Source organism: Crassostrea angulata, chromosome 2 (assembly GCF_025612915.1).
Source record: "Crassostrea angulata isolate pt1a10 chromosome 2, ASM2561291v2, whole genome shotgun sequence".
In the NCBI taxonomy this organism is placed as follows: Eukaryota; Metazoa; Mollusca; class Bivalvia; order Ostreida; family Ostreidae; genus Magallana; species Magallana angulata.
In genome coordinates, this window is record NC_069112.1 from 20,167,703 (window position 1) to 20,188,614 (window position 20,912).

At 32.6% G+C, this 20,912-nt stretch overlaps 1 pseudogene; it reads left to right on the forward strand.

The window, feature by feature from the left end:
* The first annotated feature begins 5,484 nt into the window (after positions 1-5,484).
* LOC128170976 (C-type lectin domain family 4 member F-like) lies at positions 5,485-16,055 on the forward strand (annotated as a pseudogene).
* The last annotated feature ends 4,857 nt before the right edge of the window (positions 16,056-20,912 follow it).

Sequence of the window (20,912 nt, forward strand, 5' to 3'; positions counted from 1 at the left end):
ATATCGGTAGACAAGCGGTAGAATGGGTTCAAAATCGGTAGACTCCCGAAAAAATCGGGAGAGTTGACAGGTATGTATTAGCAAGAACCATACTTTACTGTCATATTTCGATCCATTTTAAAGCTAATTGTGCATACATGTACAGTAGGCAGGTAAGTACATGTACATTTATATGAGAAGTGAGGAAATAAACAATAGGAAATTTTGAACTAAAAAAAAGGAATAAAGAGAAAAAATAAACAGTATAAATTTTTTTGTAGAGATTGCATATAGTCATACCATTAAATTCAAAAGTGGGAAATTACACACCTTCAAACAGGGACCGGGCACTCTCTCTCTCTCTCTCTCTCTCTCTCTCTCTCTCTCTCTCTCTCTCTCTCTCTCTCTCTCTCTCTCTGGAGAGGGGTAGGGGATTGCGTTGTATGTATCATAACCATTGAAATTAGTACCTTTGGCATACTAATTGTAGAGCAATACTCTCTCAAAAATTCTTTGACGTTTGTTGATAACTAAATAACACAAGGTTGACAATGATGCAAGGTATGTGTAATTCTTGCTGCGCTCGCCAGAACGGTAGCACCTTTAAACATATTACAAGCATTTTGAGAGTACTGCATAAGAAATACACGTCCCCTACCTGTTTGTAGAAATTTGTGAAAATAATGCACTGTTATGAATATCAAGTCGACTTACAATATAAATGATAATTTTCTTTAAACTAGTGGCCATATTATTTTTTCTGTCAGATAATTATGTTAACTTGTCAGATCTTTATGTTGACTTGGCAGATGGTTATGTAAACTTGTCAGATCTTTATGTCGACTTGTCAGATGATTATGTAAACTTGTCAGATATTTACGTCGACTTATATGATATTATGATGACAGGTAAATGGCAGCTTGTGGCACTAACACGCTTTGACAACAAAATATTGAGTTTCTAGTTACTATGGTTATTTTCTGACAAGTCAACATAAAGATCTGACAAGTTGACATAAAGATCTGAAAAGTCGACATTATCATATGAGAAGTTAACATAATTATCTGACAAGTGGTGGCAGATCTATGCCACCATAGAAAACCCAAAGAAAGACAATAAAGGAATAAAATTTTGTCCCCATTTCTTTCCTATTTGATATGAACACTACTTCACAAAATATTTCTTTGACTAGTGTGTGCTTATGCATTTTCTACCCTATAAGAGTAAAATGTAGATTATTTTCTAAGGCGCAGTATCTATTTCAAAGTATTCTCTGAAGCAATCATGTGTTAAATACACAAAACACTGTCATAACGTTTTACCCGTGTGATCATTTGCATTCATTATTCGACCATTCAAAAAATGAATAATATAAAACATGCTTAATGTGACTCCAATAAGCAAAGCAGAAAAAGACATTTTTCTTAATAAACTTACAGAAAGATGGATTAAACACTGAATTATTTATATTAATTCATACAAGCTTCTCCACGCTTTGTATATGTAGCTGAGAAACTTAATGTCGTTCTAAAATATGTATGATTACACCACTTAGTTTATTCAATAGAACTTTAATTTTGTTTTTTTTAATGTAATGTACTGCATGTTATCATTGTAATAGTGTCATTCAAAATAAAAGAACTACAATATAATATATATTAAACAAATCCAATAGAACAGTTCAATTTTGGAACCTATATCAATATTGTACAGATAATGTTGTTAATTCTAGAGATTAAAAACATTTTGTTTGTGAATTGTGCGACTTGTGCTTTGACTTATAAGCAGACACCAAAACCATTCGTGTCAATTTTAAACATGTTTGTGAAAACGAAACGCTATACGTTTTGATAAATTTCTTAAATGTTTAGGTTATTGTAGCCAAAGCTCTAGGGTCCGTTTCACAAAGCATACTTAGGACTAATTTGAATCTTAGAAAAGAACCTTTTCCTAAGTTCATTACTTATCCGTTTACACTATTCCGGTCTTATCTTATGGACTTCCTAAGGTATGTCTTAATTTTAAGACACATAAATTGATGTCTTAGGAACAAACTTAACATGGCGACTGTTTATTTTGTATTGAAATAAATTACATGCACATTAAGGTTGAACAAAAATACTAGAATACACGAGTAATCAGGACTTGTTCCCTTTATTTCCTAACTGAAAAGTTTAGAACTATCCAAATATACATATATTTCTTCAATTAATTTCTTTGGTGTAGACTTTGGTGTAAATTTTTACAATTTTTTAGATTATCTGGTCGCAGGCGCAGATGGATAGCGGGTATAGTTATAGCTAGTGCACTGATGATAATTAGATTATTCATGCCCGAGAATCACTGATATCTTAAACAGGTATAAATACTTAATGAATTTTCAATTACAGAATGACTAGATTATCCCTCCGGAAAATAAGCTTATTTTTTACGGGAGAAAATTAGATTTTTTTTTTAAGTAGGTGGGTGGGTTGTTCATTTGATTTTTTGTTTGTTGAAGGGGGGGGGGGGGGTAGAAGTAACCGGGAAGTGGTTCAGGAATGTCGATGCTTAATCCTCCATGGGAATGTTGTTTCATTGCGAAACTGTTGCATTTTGTCCTCGCTTCTTCACTCAGCCGAGATACATTTATTTTCGGTGTTTTCTTATAGTAATTATATTTATTATACCGTATATATTAGAATCATTAGAAAATTATATTGATACATTTACTTGTAATTCATTGTCTGCAACATTTGAGTGACAGCTTTGTAAAATATACATACAAACATTAATTGATATTTAAAAATACTCATAATTATAATTTACACTGAAAATCGTCCAACATTCAGCTGATCACGCAGTCAAGCGCCATCGTTAATCCATCCTTTGTAGTCAATTCGAATTCTACCATTGTCATAGGGAATAGCGTCATTTGGAATTGAAATTCAATGTCTAATGCACACGTATCCTAAGACGTACTTAGGACACACAATAGTCCTTCGTGAACATGCCTGCAGATCTTGAAAATATAATTCCAAGGTACTTACATTCTTTCACAATTTCTTAAACTCTCTTTGAATAAAAAAACAAAACTCTCTTACACATAGGTTAAAATCAATATTTTTGTTTCATCTATATTAACATTTAATTTCCACTCTTTTTAATAACTTTCAAACTTTGATAAATTTTCTCATTGGCGGACTCCAACATTACAAGAGAAAAAGTCGGACACCGTGCCATTCATGTTGATGAGTGATTTAATTCCTTTATACATATTTGTAAGATATACTAGTAGTTTTGTATTTATTCACGTACATAATTCATTTTCTATTGATGTGGAAAAAACTTTGCAGACCAGCAATATTTTTTTCAACAAGGCAATTTTATTAATCATTTATGCACAATAAAAACAAAAAGGTGATGCAAATTTTTTAGACATGCCATGTCGTTTATAAATGTAGCTCGTACACAAGCGCAGTTATTTGATATAATTAAAAAAGCAATTCAATATAAAAATCTCAATGTTCAATTTTAGCCAAACAGTACAGAGTATATTAGTTTTTAAACCCAGTATATGGTTTGAGAGTAATGATATGTGGCCCGACATTTTATTGATGCAATAAACTAAGAGTACCAACTCCATGTACCCAAATGATTCTCTCTCTTTCTCTCTCTCGTTCTCTCTCTCTCTCTCTCTCTCTCTCTCTCTCTCTCTCTCTCTCTCTCTCTCTCTCTCTCTCTCTCTCTCTCTCTCTCATATTAAGCCCCTGTCACACTGTCACGAGTTGAGCTACGATACTGTACGATTTCAATAACCGCACTTCATCGGGGATCGGGGTTCACCGTAGAGATAGTCGTGCAAATCGCCAAGTACGGTAAATGTTTTGAGAATGTTCAAAACAATCGTACCCACAGTACGATTTTTTTTAAGTATTCGTAGACTTTCGCACGACACTCGCTCTGCCTTCGTGCATATAGTCGCAATAAATCTTCGACTTCTTCGAAAAATCGCGAAACTTCGTAGAACTTACGTTGCTACGAATTTTCTGAGATCTACCCCGAGTATTTTTCGAGTTTATGCGATTGTTTCTCAAGTCCTCCCCAAATGTCCTCCAAATAAATGGGAATGTAGTTCGAATTGCTGCGAATACTATACGAAAACAGGCGATCGAGGGCGATTGCAATACGAGAGTTCTGCGAGTGAACTACGAGTTAGTACGAAAATACGAGCCTAGTCAGTGTTTCGTAATAGTATTCTTCTTTTGATTACTAAGTACATCACCCAGTGTCTATGTAAGTTACTTGCAGAACATCGTCTTTCGAAATTTTATATATAATTGTAATGTTTTCATTACAAAAAACCAAAACATTTTTGTTCTTCATTAATAATTTTCATGGTATAAATCAAAAGTTACTGCTGCCGCTTTCATGATTATTAAATCATTTATGAACTATAACAAACCAACGTACGATTTTCTTGTTCGTTTTTAAATACAACAATTAATAAACGTCTGTCAGCAAACTATTAAAACAATTTTAGTCACAGTTGCAAACATTGTCTCAATTTGGCATTCGTTGGTAATCTTAACCCACACTACGTGAACTCGTTTTCAAATTCTTTTTATAATTCATTGGAATATTACTCTGTATAATCTTCTGTTGTCAAATTAACAAAAAAATAAATCCAGGTAAGTATTTTGCGCAAAAATGCAATTATTAATTTGTATAATGATCAGTTTATAAATTAACACACCACGCAGTTACATATACATATTCGTATAAACTCGTAACTTTTCGTGGGAATATCGTGTATCAATCGTATAGTTTCGTACTCATTCGTAAGAGTATCGTATAAAAATCGTCTCCCATCTTATCTGCTTGTACGAAGATCTCAAAGTGTGCGTTACTTAATCGTATTTGAATCACCACAATTCGTCCTGTTATCGCACAAACATCGTACATAGTCGAGCAGACATCGTAGTCGAGTCGTACTAGGTTCGAAAAAGCACCATCTGTAGAGTTATCGCAAGTCTGACATGGCAAATAATGGTGATTTTTAACTTTTAGCAATTCGTGGGCAATTGTTGCATTAATCGTGACAGTACATGGGATTAAAAGTCCAACAAAAACGAAATATGCAATACTTTGGGCTTTGTTGGATTTGATCACGCAAATGTTCCCCATAATAATGCAAAGAATGTTTGATTCCCCAGATACATTGTAATTCATAGATATCTGAAGCTGAGCCATCTAAATAATTTCATATTAATAGTATCAATATAAACTATAAAGCAGACAGTATATTTCGTGGACAGACAAAAACAAACAAAACAAGCTGCATACAATTGTTGTTTCAAAGAGACTCGTTTTCTCCAAACCTCTTTTTTAAATGTTAATTTGCATACTTTAAAAATCATTCATATATACAGGTCACGATCGAGACACATATAGTATTGGGTGGATTTGACGATGAAATATTTACAAATCAAGAAATCGATCTCGTTTTTAAGTTAAAAATTAACGCAACGACTTGTTCAAAAACAGACGGTAAAGGGAAACGCAGAAGAAAACATGTTCCAAACATCGCATTATGTTTTCGTCACTCTATTTCTTGAAGTTTTCTGTAAGCAGAGAAGTGTTTCTTACTCTGTAGTGGACATCGAGGCGACTAACTACCCTTAAACGGTGTCTTATTTAAATTTTAGTATTTTGCAATGCGGAACGCTGTGCACAAAAGATAGCTATTGCACAGGGTTTTTTTTCAACAAAACAAACAAACAGTGCAACGCAGTCCATTGCGTAAACCAGACAGGCTACTCGTATCAGTTTTTGAGTCCGAAAAATGACCAACTACTTCGCTTCCGGAAAGGTAAGAAATAAATTTATATCGAAACTTATTCTGTAATTTGGCCGGCGATTTTATTCAACTAAACTTAAAGACCGGGGTTTGGTATAGATAGCAGCCAATGAGTAAAATGGAGGAAATTTCAATTTTCTTGCCACCTTTCACTTCAGAGAAGAAATTTCTGAATTTAAACGTTTATCAACAAAAATTTTAAAATAATTTTGTTCCATAACTCAAGTCAACTGAAAGGCTTCTTCAGGCAATAAAAGATCAATTATAGATGCTTTATTTCTCTTGAAATTTTCATTTAAAGTTTTGAAGTGAACCAGAAATTCTAATTTCCTCAGATTTGATTGACAGTTGCTTATTGTTTTCATTTCTACCGGAAATGCCGGTATTGCTATAGACGCACTCACCATAAATGGCGGACAGCTTGTCTTACCTCAAAACTGAATAACACAAAGTAATCCTTGTAATTGTTTTTTTACTTCGTTATCACTTTGCTAATCATATACAAATAGAAAGAACACACACATGTTTACAGCCTAGTTTCCTTCCTGCTGCTTTACACTCCGTATCAAGTTCCTTATCAATGAATGCATGGGGCCTTCATGGATGGATTAATTACAGTCATACTTCGAGATTATAAAATGTTATCAATGATATACAGCACACTGATTGAAAACATTACCAATTATCATTAAAAATGTATGAGGGTTTTACTCCCAGCGATGTCCAATATATGGCACATTTTTTAGATTTGGAAGCCACCTTCTCACTGTCTCTAAAACACATGACGGTAAAACATCCCTACGATGACAAACTACGCCACACAGCCTCGGATTTTGGTGCATAATCTCAAGTTTTCGGCTTTTGTATCTAGGGTCTTGAAATACACCTCTGTGGAACAGCATAGTCCAGAAAAGTTTATATTTTTCTTTTCTTAGTGAACTATTCCGTCTGCTTGGTGGTTCACATTTGGTTTCCACCACATCTGATGGTTTCTTTCATTGGTTATACAGGGTCTGCATAAGCAATGGGGACATTCCTCAAAACTGTTGTCCTGGGGAATGTGAAAAGTCCGTTCAAAATTCCCCAGCACGTCACCATTCTCATCTGTCTAATCAGCATTGCTCTGAATTCCTTCACCTGTTGCTTCTTCCAAATCCCAATTATTAAAGTTAAAGAACTGTATAATTGCTTCTCTTTGCTCTGAATTGACCCTCAGTGAAATTACACTTGTGTCTTCTTTTTCCGCCATTATTTTTTCTGAGTATTTTGGAGGGAATTTTATTAGGGCAGAGGTAACACAAAAGGATATTTTAGTACTGGTATATTCTAAAATACTTCACATCAAATATTCACAGTTATATTGTAAAACAAAATTTGAAAGTATTGGGAAAATGCTTTTTTCTAATACAAAGATAGTTCAGAAGTAAGTTTACTGCCAATAATTTCATGGTAAATATCTCATTATTATGAAAACACCTCTGTGGAACCTCACACAAGTTTGCTGATTTGAAATAATAAAAATTAATCAGGTTCCTTGTGATCTTTTAATTCTCTTATCAGCACGTGCTTGTGGTATGCAGCTATCTATAAATAACTAAACTCTGCAGTGTTATCAGTGTGGAGGTGTGGCCTGCCTCCTTATATGCTTAATTGCCGTCCGTGTGGATATTTTATTTATTTTAAACATATTTTGTTGAGTAATCAAATGGATTAGGCAACAGGCAAATCCTGTATAAACCCTCTCCAAAAGTGTGAATATTTTACTAGGTCAACCCCGGTCTTTAATAAGAGCCTTTTTAACAAGACCTTGGATTTTCTGTATCTATACCTTGCGTCAGAACAAGTTAAAATGACGCGGTTTCAAGCGAAATATGCACCGATTGCGTAGTCTTAGCCCAAAAGCCAGACAAATCTTGCTGATTTCAAAGAGCCATGGCTGAGTGGCTAGTAATGAAATAAACAGGCTTACGTCACATTGCTGTTTGGCATAACAACCCAAAGTCCAAGCTCTTGTTAAAATGGTTCTACATTTTGACACAGATTAAAGGAGCGTATTTTTTATAAAAATTGTTTTTATATTAATGTTACCGGTGAGGTTAAAAAAAAAGTCGATTCACAACGCACATTCAATTTAGCTATAAACGAGAGCAATTTGATTAAAAGAAAAATTCAATGTACAGTAAAAATTATGTTACATGAAAAATTGTTCTGCCATGTGACAATTTTCCCCTCTAGGTTAAAATTTAGTGAAAGACAAACTGATTTAAGTACTTCTTTAATTAAGATTAAGCAAGATCATATTTTGTTTGATTTTTTTACCATGATCATATGCATAACATTTTTAAATTTTGATTTTCAAATAAAAAAAGAGAAAATAATCTGAATTTTGTAGAAGACCGGTAAAAGCTTCATCAATTTTTGTTTACGTATGATTTTTTACCAAATAAGAGTAATTAAATAGCGATTCATAATTTTAAATTAGTGTCCATGGTAATTAATTACCTATTTACAGCTTTAATACTTACCGTAATTGTTAAATATTTAAATTTTGATTTTCAGTTCAGTTCTTTATTAAGTTTAAGCTGTACAACTTATCAGTGCAGATTTAGATGTTAATGGTAATTTATTACAGATTCAAACAGGGCGTACATGGGACACCATTATTATTATGTAGAAAAAGATGCCACGTGGGAAGAAGCCAAGGTAATTTGAAAAGGAAGACTAAAAAATGTTTGATAAAAATAATGTTGGTTTTCTTTTTTTTTTGGGGGGGGGGGGGGGGTGGGGGTTGTTGTTTTTGTTTTCTTGTTTTTTTTTTTTTTTTGGTTTTGTTTTTTTTTTTTTTGGTTGTTGTTGTTAAATACATCTTATTTAAAGCAAATCAGCCAACACATTAATGTATTTAATTGTGCATATCTAACTTGCATCACCATAGAAAAAAATAAGAGCAGTATAGCTTGGGCCTCTGAGATTCTGATAAAAATAAAACTTATAGTACAGAGTTAAATACGTTGTACACATTGGTTATAAGGTGGAAAACTAATCTTCAGGTTTAGTAATATTCATTTTTTGTCTTCTTTTTTTACATTTATTTCTTAGATTATACTAGTACTTATGATTATATTATAACGGAGTGTCAGAAGCTTTGCTCTTACCTTGTGGAGATCAACAGTAAAGAGGAATCCGATTGGCTGGCTGCTTCATTTCTCATAAAAGGTAATTGTTATTTGTTTGATATCTCGCAGATGGAGGGGAGGGGGTAGATGGTTATTTGTATCCGGTGATTTTGGTTATTATAGACGATTATATGGATTTTTAAATGAATATATACATTTTGCGTGTTTGCGTCATTTTGGGGTTGGGTGGTTTGCCTCTAATATTGTTATAAAATTGACGTTGCTCAACTCATTTTATGAGTGACACTATTTGCAGGATCGGCCACCTTTCATTATATCAACAGTTATAGTTCAGCACGGATTTATACATGTGTATTAATTATATCTTTAAGTTACAATTCTTTGTGTATAATTAGGTGATCAAATACGGTCAGACGTGATCAAAGATGTGATCAAAGATTTGATCACGCCCGACCGTATATTAATCACCCTATCATATTCAAAGACTTCCGTATCAATATTTTTCAATCGTTCAATTGAATATAAAATTCTTGATATTTTTTGAGTTTCATTTCGTATGGTTATGCAAAAAGCCCGCTTGCATCCCAGCATTGCGACTTCGATGAAATGTTTTGAACCATGCGTTCCTATAGCAACTTTTCGGACGTTTACGGCAAAGCTCGGAAAAACACATCGAGAGCCGATTTCAGCTGGAACTCAAGTAAGAACTCAGTTAAAGTCTGTCCCAAAATATTTTAGCCGAATATTTTCTTTAATTATTCGATATCTATAAATACTTCTTTACTCAGACGATGTTCATTTAATACGAGGGTCAATCAACAAATATTTTCCCAGAAAGTCATACTTAACAGATTAATCTGTGCACCAACACCTATGTTATTGATATGCGAAGTTTTAGTCCATTTGATGAAACGGTACTTTTGCTACCCCTTTTTAAAAAAAAACCTGTTTTGTCACCACGGCGCACGGTAACGTTCAAAACATGACGTCAAGATTATATATGCACAGTTTAAAGATATATCCATCTTTATATCACGCTTAGTCTCTTTTGCCTTTCTCCTTACAATTTAAAATTCACTGAACCACTCAACATCTTATTTGCACACATTTGTTCGAGAATCATTAGTTAGTTCTTCAAAGTTTTCATTTTCTAACCCTGTATCTATTAGTTTACAGTAAGGATTACACTGAACGTTGATTGAGGTTTATTATTTTTTGACCAAATATTTACAGATATTCTACTCTCTTTCAGATTGTTTTATATTCAAAATACAATTACCACCACCCCCACAACATTTATTACAGTGAAACACAAACTTGAAAATAATTGTTGACTCATTTTTTGCACCATTGGGCATTTTCACAGCTTGTGTCGGGTTTTACCTCGGTTAAATTCATTTTGTTTGTACCTGGCGTTGCGCCGTGACGTCCGGCGATGTCGATGTTTTTAGTCAATTCTAAAGAGGATTATATGTCTTTAGATACTAATATCTGTTCGACAAAACAATATATCCCGTCATTATTTGGAACATAGAATACCAAGACAAAACTTATATTGAGGTCTTAATATTATTTGGTTTTAAGACAATTTAAAGAGATATTATTTTCAACATTATATGGTTCATTGTTGACATAACACAAATTTTGACCGTGCGCCGTGACCTCATTTTTGCAGGATTAGATTCTAAATAATTCTTAGAAATAAAGGAATTTATTTACTTTTTTCTTGCAAATTGTTTGAAACTATTGCTAAATTATGTCTACCAAATTTAGTAATGATATGACGTTAAGTAACACAGCTATGACAAAAGTCTTCGTATTTTTTGATTGACCCTCGTAGTATGAAAAAATCCCACTCATCCTCTAGATTGTCATGTTTCAATACACGGCTAAAAATAGAAAGTCCACGGGGAATTTCCATTGCATCAGCTATGATTAAGCCCTGATGAAAACGATGAAAAATTATGCGAGGTATTCCGAGTGACTTCCGAATGGAGAAAAGATGTCAACATTCTCCGTAATCTGTTTTAGTTCCTATGAAATTTTTAGAGGAAAAACGATAATGTGTGAATGAAGTTATCTTTGAAATTTTTTCTTTGATTTTAACTGCACTTTTCCCACAGGTATGTGATTTTTTTAAATTAAAAATCGTCTAAATGAACAACATAAATATCTTGGGACAGACTATTAAAGTATTATTAATAATCAAGGTGGTATGAAACATACATTCACCGGTTTAGAATTTTTAATTTTACAATATTTAAACAAGATAGCTTTAAAAAATATTTTGAGAATCTGTCTCTCTTTTCTTTCCTTGCCAAATGTGTCAAACCTAATGGTCTACCCCTCTTTCTCGTCGTCGCCGTGGTTGTGGATATGTGTGTCACGTAACCCATGTAAGGTTTCACACAATTGCACAAGGAAACAATTTCATTATATGTTACTATATAGCTTTAATTCAGTTAATTAACTTTACTCTCAGCACATAATTCATGAAAGAGAAATTTTAGTTAAATGCTTCAAGAAAAAATTTTTGATCAGAAAAATAATGCTTTTAAGAGCGATTATTGAGAGTAAACATACCTACCCCCAAGTACACGTGGGTTCCACATGTTGACAAACAGGCTCAGCACCATCCAGGAAGTTGCATCATGCGCATCTAAAGAAATGGTTCCATTGAAATTAGTGTGACAATTCCATTAAAGTGTTAATTCTCCTAGCCACTGAGTCCGAAATCATTACTATAGGCCTAAAAAAAGGTGCTAAAATAGGAAGAAAGAAAAGAAATTGTCTCAGTCTATATATATGGAACTACAATTGGCTATTTCCTTGTGTAAGACCTTTAAGGCGTGATTATTCAAATCATTTGAATTTTTTATCGGCAAGTAAAATGATATTTTTTTTTTATTTCTAGTATCTCGATGTTATTCGATTGACTTATACACTTATAGCCCATCCTTAAATAAAGTAGTAAAGCAAATAATCAGATCATGTTATTGTTATTCACTAAAAATACACCACATTTACCTTTAATAAAAATAAATCCTGGTTTTATGAGATATTTGTCAATGAATTGGCTCTGTTCATTAAGGACGTTGGAACCTGCGATCAAAAGTCTTAAAGTTTTTTCTAAAGTGTTTTTTAAAAAATCTGCAAGCATAGCTTAACCAAAATTCAAAACAAAATGTTGGGGTCTATATGCTTCATTTGGCGCTACGGTGTATTAAATATGACCTTTCTGCACTGAAAGTGCAGATTGCAAATAAATCGCTTTTCCCTCTATATTTTATTATCGAAATGAACTATGGCATCAAATACAAATTTACACGATTTAGAATAAATAAAATTAAAATTATCATGAAGAAAAATGTTACAATTTCTTCACCTAATTGACATTTTGACCTTTTTGCACTGATAAAACCCTATTTTTATCCATTACTAATTCAACATATAATGAAATTATTTAAAAGTCTAAAAAACTATTTCTTAAATTATGACAAACTTGTCAGAAAAATCTTAAAATTTCAGAAAATAAAACAAAAAGTATGAGTCTATTATTTAAAATTTAAGATATTGCATGAAATAAGCTGATTTTTGGCAAAAATTAGGAATCATTTTTCCTTGACCTTTATGAAATATAGGTTAAATTTGCCATTATGTGTCGATAGAAGTATTGAAAAATTGTAAAATTATGTTTTTTGTAACAAAATGAATATATCCTAATGCACAAAATATTTGGAAATTTTGTTTGCACTGGAAAAAAGGAGGCTATAGTGACGGTACTCTTAAACATCTGGGTTATGAAAAATGTTCATTTTCTACTTAAAAACCTTCCACCACAAAATATAGTCCCATACTAAACTCTGTAAATATGTAATTTTTTCTTTACTATTTTATTTAAAAATAGTTTAATTGGCATTATAAAATTTGAATTAATGAGTAGAATCTATATATGATGCATGATTTCTAGAATAGAGGTTAACCAAAATGGCTACTCAAAAACAGAGGAACGAACCTCTTTAAGTAACGGGTTTTATGTGACAAAAACGAGTTGATTTTAAGAAGTATTCGGGAAGCATCTCGTTAACATTGTTCGGTGCGATAAGTTTAATACCCCCAGGAATTATTTGCTTAGTACTTTATGACCTGATTTGATTTAAAAAAAAAACAAGATAGTCAGCTGTAAAGTAAGTAAACCCGGGTGCATACTCCTGCTATTAACGTCATATGAAAGTTTCATTTGCCTATATTTATGACATCATAGGAGTACAAACTCGAGTGTCGGATAATGTCTTCCGAGGTGTTTTTTCGAGCTCTGTCGGAAAGGCCCAGGAATTTCGATTGCTAACGTGCGAGTACCAATTATTGCTGAAAAATACACAATTTTTCTCCATTACTCTCTCCATGTAAGCTGTCATGTAAAAACTTCTTGGCGAATCTCTGCACTGATCATTCATTTCATTTGAGGAATAATTTTTATTTTATTTTCATCAATATCGACTTACTTCTGGCTAAAATTAAACCCTGTCCATGACCTTCGATTTACAGGAAGTTCGAGTACCCATTCTTGCCGCTCATATCTTTTCGTTATTTTTCTAATTAATCTGTAAAAAGGCCAAACTTTTAAAAGAATCTATCAATTTAAGATAAAATGTAAGAATATAACATAAACACTTATACCATAAACGCAATTCAATTATAAGCAATGTTCTATTCAATGTCCCTGCGGCCACATGCACACAAACGGGGAAACGTGTGATTCACATCTCTTTGGACAAATGATTAAAAATTAGAGAAATGCATTGTTTTTTTATTAAAAGCTTTTTAAATATTAGTTTAAGTGTGTCCAGTAAAAGAAATAATGTGTGTGAAAGTTATTAGCAACGCCTCTGATTTACACCGCAGGTGCGTGTGGAGAAATCTTTGATCCGCCTCAGGTTGCAAACAAAATGGCGTCTTACAAGCAAGCAGATGCTCGGCTTTCTTTCTTAAATATTGTGTAGAAGGAATTGTATCTTGCGTATTTTTGTCAAAAATCATAACACGGAGGTTAATATTCTTCGAAGTTGGACCTAAACAAAAAATGACCTGTCATCAAAATGGAATACAAGTCAAAGATTCAGTGGCATGTGTCATTGTACGGATACAGCTGATATACGTTCCCAACTCTTATAGTGTTTATTCATTTTGGTTTGTAGCTATAAACTACGAATAGATAGCGGAAATCTTGCTGTTTTTATAACAATAGGCAATTATGGATAGTACGCAATTATAATAGATACTAGGCAATAATGGATACTGGGCAATAATGGGTACTCGCACGTTATATGTTCAATGTTATTCACAAACAAGGACACTGGACAATTTTTTAGGAACCGATGGATATGCGACACTATTTTGTTTGTTTTTGGTTTTCTTTTGCTTGGTTTTATGTGTGTTCGATCTGTTTATTTATTCATTGGATAAAAAGAATTTAAAGAATAAAAGTGTTGATCGTGTAAATCAAAGAAAACTATGATTCATGGTATGGGTAGGAGAAAAAGAATTTTCTGTATACTAGTATTTTATAAACACAACTATTTTGTTAAGAAAAAAAAAACACGTCATGTTTATAAAAATCATCGGATTATAAACTTGGTTGCACCCGTGAAAAAATCCCATGAAGCCCGGCAAAGGTTTCTTATATTTTAGAAAGACTAAAAAGTCGCCCGGAATTATTCGCATAACCGTGTTTTTCATGTTTACGTTATTTCAACCGATAAACGATACTAGTAAGCGTGTGCGATAATAACTATGACGTCAATATTTACATTTGCAAATAGGTTTCCTTATATGAACCTATAGAATAGCGAAAACGTTAAATTCTGTATGAACATTTTCGTAACGTCACAATAATCATAATACGCGCTTATTGCTTGTCGCTTGGATTATTGTAAACATTAAATGTCGGTTTTAACAGTTCTGCGCGATTTGTCTATTTCAAACTTAAATATAAGTAATAAACAGCAATGTTAAAAAGTTCAGCGGGATATGAACTTGGTTGATACGTGATCAAATCTTTAAAAAAGTCACAATGATCATAGCACGCGCTTATCGCTTTTCGCTTGGATTATTTTTAACATAAAATCTCGGTAATTTTAATAATTCTGAACGATTTGTCTTTTTCAAACATGAATATAAGTAATAAACAGCAATATTAAAAAGTTCAGCGTGATATAAAGTTGGTTTGAACGTGATCAACCCTACTTTGAAGCCCTTTGGGCTTCACAGGATTCGATCATATGACCAACCGACTTCATGTCCCGGTGAATGTTTTAAATTGCTGTTTATTTCTTATTTTAAAAAGTTGAAATGAGCAATGAACATCCTGTTATCAAGTTAGCTGGAAAAGGAACTTAGTTAGTCACGTGATCAATTCCTGTGAAACCGGAAGGGGTTTTCAAAAGGTATTTTTTACCAATCAAGTTCATATCTCGGTGAACTTTTTAGCATTGCTGTTCATAACTTTATTTACTTATGAGAGAGGCAAACTGCCTAGAATTATTAATTATAAGCGTGTGTTTATGTCAAACAATTAGCGAGTGCAGTAGTCAATGTGATGTCATTTAACATTTCAGAAAATAATTGAACGCCTTTGCTATTTTATAGGCTTACATAAGCAATAACATTTGCAAATGTAAATATACAGCATATATTACTATGTTATAGGTTCATATGAGGAAAGACATTTTGAAATACAAAGAAATTAATCTGTCTTGCTATTCTATAGGTTTATACACAGTATAGGGAAACATACTTGTACATGTAAATATTCCTAAATGAAGCAATGTAAACTGTTGTGTCTTCTTTTGGCAGACAGTTGTGGCAGCAACAATTTCACTAGTTGCACCGCATGGACAGGCGGAAACGACAGAAGCACAGAGAGACAATATTTATGGGATCATTCGAACACGTTTATTAACGTTAGTAACTGGTACCCGGGAGAACCGTCTGATTCATCAGCTAACGAAAACTGCATTACTTTAATGAGGGATGGACGATGGAATGACGGAATATGTCATTTACCCAATTCTTACATTTGTGAAAAAAATGATATTTAAATATCGGTTTTCAGTTTCGTTTAAAAAGATAAGTGTTTCTAAATTTGTTTCTGCATGTCGAGGAAGTGAACTCTTGGGAGAGAACCACCCACGAATATCACGAAAATGGAGTCAACGTGAACTAAATATTCAACAATGTGTAATTTTGCTTGACTTTGAACTTTTTATGCGTAAAATTGCTGACATCTCTTTGTAAAAGTGTCGCGCAGATCAAACCTATAATGTTTATAAAAGATATAGTAGTTTAACTAAAAATATGAAACATATGATACATGAAATAAGGTTAACCGGGTACTCGATCGAATGTCCGCATATCGAATACTAAAATCGGTACTCGGTTACTCTGATGTATATTTTTTAATATTTCTAAATTTATTAAATAATGCATTAAAACGTCGGTATTAAAACTTAAAATGTCCATTGCACTTGTACATACAGTAATTAGAATTTCCTACGCCTCGAAATTGCTAAATAGCTGTTATCGCCTGTGGCTGTGTTTATATAGTAATTATCGTGACCAAGAACCTGTTACCTAGCTTTTCTCACCTTTGGCTGTCTTCTACCCTTATTTTTTATGATTTGTTTTCACTAAACATCGTTTAAATAGTCTATTATATAGATTAGATAGCACATAGTTGAGAAATTGAACAGACCTAAAATGCTGCCAGCGACTTCAAAGGTCTGGAAATATTTTAAAAGAACTGAAGATTCAAAACATAGGAAATCACAGATTACAAAGCTCACCGAGACGAGACATCACCCTTATGAGACTTCACCTTTATGAGACCACCTTTATCAAATTAAATGAAAATCAAACTTTATGATCTTGGATATTCATGGATTCGGTTTTGACACAATATCGTATATCATCTGTTAAAAAATGGTATGCTAATCATATGTTCATATGTTAATCAATACAATGATATAAAATTAAATATTGCATCCTATCATATTTACAACATATATCATATAATACAATAAAATACCATAATAATGAATGACGAAATATGATATAGTAACGTATGATATGACATTGTATTGTGTTATACGTTATTGTATTTGATCAAATAGTACAATATCATAATATATAAAACAATATAGTATTGTATTACAATATCATATTACATAATACATCATTACATTGAAACTTATGATATTATATTGCATAATATAGTATGATATTGTATGATACTGTATCATTTTTGATACCTTATATGATATTGTATCATATGATACACTGTACAATATTATTTGATACAATATTGTATCATATCAAATGATACAATATTATGTGATAAAGTAAAATATTATATAATACAATATTATTTTATACATATTGTATCATATGATACAATAATATATTTTACAATATCATACAATACAATTTCATGTGATGTGATAATTTATCATATTATAAACCAATATCATATTAAACAATATCGTATGATACGATATTATATAATATAACAGTATCATATTATACAATTTCATGTGATATAATTCTATATTACAGAAACTAATATCATATTATACAAAATCGTATGATACAATATTATAGAATATATAATATAGTATCATAGGATACAATTTTATATTTTGCAATATCTGATGTCACAGTAATAGTATCATGTGATTGAATAATAAATTAATAATACAATATCATATTATGCAATTCAGCATTCAAACCTGTCAGGTGCATCAGTATTGTAAGACGCACCATCCATGGAAGTCTGGTGAAGTTAGGACAAGTAATAACTAAGATATAATCATCAGAGGGCACCGGTTTCAAAAACTTTAACCAGCTCTAAAAACCTTAACCTCCTTCAGCATCCGAAACCTACAGCTCAGATTCAGCATTCAAGCCTGTCAGGTGCATCAGTATCATGAGACACACCATCCATGGAAGTCTGGTGAAGTACGGACCAGCAGTAACTAAGATATAATCATCAGAGGGCACCTGCAACAAAAACTTTAACCAGCTCTAAAAACCTTTACCTCCTCCAGCATCCAAAACCTATAGCTCAGATTCAGCACTCAAGCCTGTCTGGTGCATCAGTATCATAAGACACACCATCCATGCAAGTTTGGTGAAGTACAGACCTGCAGTAACTTAGATATTGCTATCAAAGGGCACCTGCAACAAAAATTTTAACCTGGTCCAACAACCTTAACCTCCTCCAGCATCTGAAATTTAGGACTCAGATTCAGCATCCAAGTCTTTCAAGTTCATAAGTAGGTTCAGATGCATCATCCATGCAAGTTTGGTGAAGATAGGACAAGTAATAGCTTAGATACAGGACCTGCAACAAAAACTTTAACCAGGTCCGGACGCTGACGCCGACACCGACTTCGTCTCGGTGAGCTAAAAACGTAAAATGTCAGCTGTGCGAAATGAACTTATCTTATACGGGGGGATCGACAAACATGTTAAATCACATTCGTCTTAAACATAAGGAGGAATTTGACAGGCCAGAAACTCCAGAAAAACAACTGACTTTATGGAAATTTGTCTATTTTCCAAGAAGCCGTAAATTCTCGGGAAAAGAGGCAGATAATATTACACGTGCGATTGTTGATATTGTTGTGTTTGATTAAATGCCGTTACAAATGCAGTGGTCGATAGCAAAGGCTTTAACATACTGATGTCCATCGTCGCACCAAACTACAACATACCGTCCGGTAATACTATAAAATCTAGGATCGAAACTCCCATTATATCATGGGGTTTTAGTTCTACAAAAGTGACCAAGGTTTTACAGTTATCAATGTACTTGTTCATATTCATTTACACTTTTACCGAGTACCCGGGTACTCGATCGGAAAAACGTCCGAGTGACCGAGTACTAAAAATTGACCGATTTGACATCCCTACTTTAAATAATTAATTTTAAGTGTCTGTCAACAATTTGTTTTGAACATCATTAAAATGTTCATATATCGTTTTCACACTTTTAACACAGGATTGACATTTTAATAATGTATTTTTGTTTTCAATGGATCAGTTATTAAGGTGGAATTACACATTATCACAAAATGACTGACTGCTTATCGAAACAACATTTCGTTTTAATGAAATGGTTTTATCGACTGCAACATGTAACTTTTTCATAGACGAGTGGATAAAGTGTCTGTCTTGTGATCCGTACATCGCGGATATAAAACGATGGGCATTGACAAGTATTCGGTTGCGAAGAAAATAAACCATTAGAAAATCACCTGATTTTCATAATCATTGCTCATTAAGGAACGTTTATACAAACACACATATACAAGGCTCCTTAACATTTAAAGAAAAATGTTTGCGTAATATTAACAGAAATGTACTAGCTGGGCGTCTTTCATCAGGAGCACAGGTGCTTGTGGACTGGATCGTGCACTACCCTCCCCCCTTTTTTCTGTATTTTTTTTTTCACACTCGTTTCCTCTCTGTATATATATAGGGGAAACGAGTGTGATTATAAAATGCTACCAAGTCGTGATATTTCTTTTATTTTTCGGCTGGAGACATATATAAGGGGTTGTTAATGATAATTAATAAAAGAAATAAAATAAAAATGAAAAAAAAAATTTAAAAAGGGGGTGGGGGTAGTGCACGGTCCAGTCCACAAGCACCTGTGATCAGGAGGGGCCTTTCTATTACAAAGCACGCATCTATATTGTTTACCATCCATCCTTTAAAAACAAAATGTGGATTTCTGATTTTTTTTCCAATATACATGCATAGATATTAAATATGATTTAGGATCCTCAACACCCTGTGAATTATGATTTTTATGACAGCTTAAGTACATCACAACATGGCTTCCATCTACCAACCTGCAAGTCATGTGTTTGAATTCTGCCCTGACTTTTATTTTCACAATGAATAAGTAAAATTTTAAAAAGCTGAATTTTTTTTTTGAGGGGGGGGGCATTTTTTAGTCATACCCATGCTTAAAATCCATATCTTTAAGTTATTTAAAAAAATTGGGCTGGTATGCAGAACGTATACATGTACCTAGGGTATGCTTAAGACCCTGAATAATAATAATAATAATATATATATATATATATATATATATATATATATATATATATATATAAATATATATATATATATATATATATATATATATATATATATATATATATATATATATATATATATTAATCAGTACAATGAATCGTATGCTTAAATATTTAAGTTTAATATTGCCTATCAGCTCAACCCCCCCCCCCCTCCCCCCCCCCCCCGTTCACAAAAGACATTCAAGGTTTTTGTAATTAAAAAAAAACCATAATTATTTTTCAACAGATTTTAATATTGTGATTTATGTATCTAAAACTGATAATTTATTGTAATGAAACCGTTTTATTAAATAATAGCAAAGCTTCATATGCGAATGAAATGCCGGTATAAAGTCAATACTGTAACTTTTGCACCACTCTGTATCCATCGAAACTTTTGGTACAGACTATGCGTGATATAGATCTATATTTAGCACTTGTGAATACACTGTGTAGCATAAGACTTAAATATCCTCATCGTACATAATTTAGATATGATAAATATGATGAGATAAATTGATTCAAGTTTGCAACAAAGAGTCACGCAGACGATAGTTTCTACTTGTCATGTTTGCATATTGCAGGCTTCAAATTGAAAGCATTTTATCTTTATAAAAAAAATAATACTTAACTTCAATCATTTACAGAAAATAAAGAAATCAATTACCTTCTTCTTGCCCCGGCAAATTGATAAAATATCATACAGTTATAGGGCCTATACAGTTTGCATGTTGGGTGTCTGAGCGTTATGATAGATACATAACGTTATATCCTTTAAATAATAATACAAACTTTGCGAAGATAGAATGA